At 46.6% G+C, this 4405-nt stretch overlaps 2 non-coding genes across 2 annotated transcripts; both read right to left on the bottom strand.

Annotated features, from left to right (window-relative positions):
* Window positions 1–272: 272 nt before the first annotated feature.
* Window positions 273–354, bottom strand: trnas-aga (transfer RNA serine (anticodon AGA)). The gene has a single exon. It is a non-coding gene; the product is annotated as a tRNA-Ser (tRNA).
* Window positions 355–2539: 2185 nt separating this feature from the next.
* trnas-aga (transfer RNA serine (anticodon AGA)) lies at window positions 2540–2621 on the bottom strand. The gene has a single exon. It is a non-coding gene; the product is annotated as a tRNA-Ser (tRNA).
* Window positions 2622–4405: the final 1784 nt, after the last annotated feature.

The following is a 4405-nucleotide window of genomic DNA, read 5'->3' as shown; positions in this document are numbered from 1 at the left end:
GAATCGAACCCAAACTTCCCGCGTGGCAGGCGAGAATTCTACCACTGAACCACCAATGCTCAGTGCCTGGGCCTTCAAAAAAGACGCTTTTTGGGTGGTCTGTGCAAAACGCGTCGACATATGCTTCCAGCTGCAAAATGCCATTCGCGGACGCTAAAGAACTTATTTCCAAGGCAGCGGGTACAAGCGATTGGGCGTTTTAAAACCACCAGGAACAGCAAAGAGGCACGCTTCTTTGCTTGCGCCGAAACACACCGACTGGAGGCGGATAACGTAGTCGGCAGGATTCGAACCTGCGCGGGGAGACCCCAATTGATTTCTAGTCCATCGCCTTAACCACTCGGCCACGACTACAGCAAGCCCCACTGCCGCTGCATTCTTGCTACAATCTTACCTGGATCGCGAGGTGCCGGCGGAAGCCTATTTCAAAGTCGTTCTCCGTTTCATAAAAACATTTCCAAAATACAAGCCTTGCAGACAGACACGCCTCAGAGGACTTAAGGGTGGCTTCATGTCGGAATGATAAAGTCTCCCCGTCCGGACATGAAAATGCCACTTTGTTACACACAAAAAAAGAATCAACAACAGAGAAATGCCCACAAGCATTTGAAAAGCCGCACCACGTCGCACTTGAAATAGCTCTTACATTAGTGGTAGACGCAGGAATCGCCTTTTTATTTACGCTCTTACCAACGCGATGGAAAGCAAAACAAAGCAAAGCAGAGCAAAACAAAACGAACAAACGAAAACCTTGCGTATAACGCCGTTACGTGCCCAAGCGGTATTGTACATCATCCTAGCACTGCACCCCGGGGCGTACGGTATATGGGAACGAGCACACGCCACGAATCGTCTCGAATCACTCCCTACAGCTGTAAGGCGCCTTGAAGCGTGCACCCCCAACATTCTTCTTTGCGCATGTGTGAAAGGTAAACTCTTGAGCAGACTCTGAACCAGCTCTAAGGAAACTAATCCGATTAGACGTTACTTTGACTCATCTTTTTACGCTCAGTGCTGGATTACTCAAACTCCAGCTAGGGTTAGGGTTAGCATTCCCACGCTACTTAGGCACTTTGTTTACGCTCAGTGCTGGATTTTGGGAACTTCAGGATGAGTGGGAATTTTCTCCTATCTGTCAATTCTGTTTTGTTTTGGAGACTCTTGGCTGCCTATGTTGTACAGTGCAGCGTGAAGGAAACATTTTCCAAAACTGTGTCACCTCAAAAGTTGTAAGAAAACCTCTCCAGCTGCTTTAACTCTCTTCATTTTTGTCATTTAATGTGACACTCGATGTATAACTGGAGCCTCACATATGCAAATGGTGAGGCTCCAGTTCGACACCCAGTTCGACACCACTTTACAGTATATGACAAAAGCATGGCAGACTGTGCTGGACCGGCAGATAACTTCCGCTTATTTTTACCATATTAAACATTGGAAATCCTCCCACTTGTATTTGTGACACTTGATTTTGGCTCCACCTAAGACACTCTTAAATCTTCAAACACTTTTCTCTTCTCCTGCAACACTCTTGTCTGTCGGCACTATGTGGCAGCGTTGCATGACAACCCCTCTCACCACGGAAAGGAACCTAACAGCTTTGGTAAGAGAGGAGAAAAGGACCTGGCCAGTACGGGGCTCGAGCCTGTGACCTTGGCGTTATTAGCACCACGCTCGAACCAACTGAGCTAACCGGCCTCACAACAGTGCTCCTCTCTGTGCTGCAAAAAATCGAACTCAGGGAATTTCTTTTGTCCTCCTTTGAATAGAAAGCCGTGTAATTCAGTGTACGGGCTTTCTCGTGCAGTTTCATGGTTCTTGTAACCCAAATCCTACACTGGCCTGAAGTGCCCCCCCATTTCACAGCATTTTTCAGCTGATTTAAAATGTACCTAAAGGAGAAGCATTATTGAAGACCATCAATTACCAAGAGCTTTTGTCAAAGGTTTTGGTGGTCATTTTGAATGACCACAGAGCGCTGTGACCTCGGTTTTACATCTCATCCAAAAGACAGCGCCCTTTTACAACACAGCATATCCGTCACTATACTGGGGCATTGGGACCCGCACAGACCTCAGGGTGAGCGCCCCCCCGCCGGCACCATTAACACCGGTTCCAGCTGGAAGCTTTGTTTTTCCCTGTAGCTCACCCTCATCCGGGTACTGACCTGGCTCACACCTGCTTAGCTTCAGTGGGTTTTCAGTTGCGAGTTGCAAGGGGATGCAAGTGATGGAGCCGCTCGCTGCAAAAGCCACTGCATTGGCCGGGAATCGAACCCGAGCCTCCAGCGGGGCAGGCAAGAATTCGACCACTGAACCACCAATGCTCAGTGCCTGGGCCTTCAAAAAAGACGCTTTTTTGGTGCTCTGTGCAAAAAGCGTCGACATCTGCTTCCAGCTGCAAAATGCCATTCGCAGACGCTGAAGAATTTATTTCCAAGGCAGCGGGTACAAGCGATTTGGCGTTTTAAAACTACCAGGAACAGCAAAGAGGCACGTTTCTTTGCTTGCGCCGGAACACAACGACAGGAGGTGGACAACGTAGTCGGCAGGATTCGAACCTGCGCGGGGAGACCCCAATTGATTTCTAGTCCATCGCCTTAACCACTCGGCCACGACTACAGCAAGCCCCGCCGCGGCTGCGTTTTTGATACAATCTTACCTGGATCGCGAGGCGCCGGCGGAAGCCTATTTCAAAGTCGTTCTCCGTTTCAAAAAAACATTTCCAAAATACAAGCCTTGCAGACAGACACGCCTCAGAGGACTTAAGGGTGGCTTCATGTCGGAATGATAAAGTCTCCCCGTCCGGACATGAAAATGCCACTTTGTTACACACAAAAAAAGAATCAACAACAGAGAAATGCCCACAAGCATTTGAAAAGCCGCACCACGTCGCACTTGAAATAGCTCTTACATTAGTGGTAGACGCAGGAATCGCCTTTTTATTTACGCTCTTACCAACGCGATGGAAAGCAAAACAAAGCAAAGCAGAGCAAAACAAAACGAACAAACGAAAACCCTCACGTCCCGCACTTGCATATAACGCCGTTACGTGCCCAAGCGGTATTGTACGTCATCTTAGCACTGCACCCCGGGGCGTACGGTATATGGGAACGAGCACACGCCACGAATCATCTCGAATCGCTCCCTATAGCTGTAAGGCGCCTTGAAGCGTGCACCCCCAACATTCTTCTTTGCGCATCTGTGAAAGGTACACTCTTGAGCAAACTCTGAACCAGCTCTAAGGAAACTAATCCGATTAAACGTTACTTTGACTCATCCTTTAAGGGACCCTTGTTAATTGGAGAAATCAATGATTTCTAATGAATTCTGTATGCGTTAAAAGTCAGCTATACACAGTATAGCTGCTCATGATGTTTCCCGAGCCGAAACACAGTGCGTTTTTCCAAGCCATCTGACAAAGCCCGCCCACTGAAAACTGCAGCAGATCGTGTAAAGACGTTCAACTTTGTAACTACTGCACGCACAGGAAGCAGAATAAATTCCTCTTTTCAAACTGTCAAAGGTTTGCTTTGCGAACCCTGCAGGACATCGCACAATCTCTTTTGAACGGGGACAAACGATTTCTTATGGGGCGCAGTAAGTACAGACGTTTAAAAAGCTCCACTCATGCCGACGATGCAGCATGAAGGAGCGCAACCTAACGTTTGACAGACAAAAGCCGGGCGCCGCTACGAGCAATATGAAATCAAACTGACAGCACAGGGCGTTTCCCGCTGACTCAAAAGTGATCTCGACAGACGCTGTTCTCTGCATAAAGCCGAAAGAGCTAAAGAGCGTTTCTGTTGAGACGTAACAAGTTCGTTTCTTTCTACCATGATGTCACCACGACAAAATCTGTCTTTAAACACCTTGCTCTCGCTTTCGCTTTCGCCGATTGTATTGCAAGCCCGCGGAAGCTGGTGTAGTGTGCTCTCACGAGGCACCAGTTCTGTAGAGTTTGGGCATTTACGGGGACAATTATTAATTGTAGCCAAAAATTATTTTTGTGTAAGTCACAAAAATAATTATTTTAATGGCTTTAGAATCCAACTATGCGATATAACTCAAACAACGCACACACACAGGTACTAATACACGAGGATACATTTATTAATACATAGAATATGCATGTAAACCTAACAGATCTTATCGAGAGGGTTATCAGAATACAAAAGGTATATATTCATTCAGTTACAAAGAGTTACATATATCAAGAGGACATACGTTCAGTATATCATTCATCTAGACCGTTTCATAATTGAACTTGATTACAACTTCTACATTAGATACTCAAAACAAGTACATAACTCTTAGGAATTAAACTGATATCAACTGGTTGGGATAACAATGGAATTCTCGAGCTGTAATGCAGTGAAGTTGAATACTCATCCAATCTCTCGGGA

Source organism: Lepisosteus oculatus, unplaced genomic scaffold (assembly GCF_040954835.1).
Source record: "Lepisosteus oculatus isolate fLepOcu1 unplaced genomic scaffold, fLepOcu1.hap2 HAP2_SCAFFOLD_45, whole genome shotgun sequence".
Lineage (NCBI taxonomy): Eukaryota > Metazoa > Chordata > Actinopteri > Semionotiformes > Lepisosteidae > Lepisosteus > Lepisosteus oculatus.
Note: the sequence above shows the minus strand (reverse complement) of the source record. Positions and strands in the feature narration are given on the sequence as shown.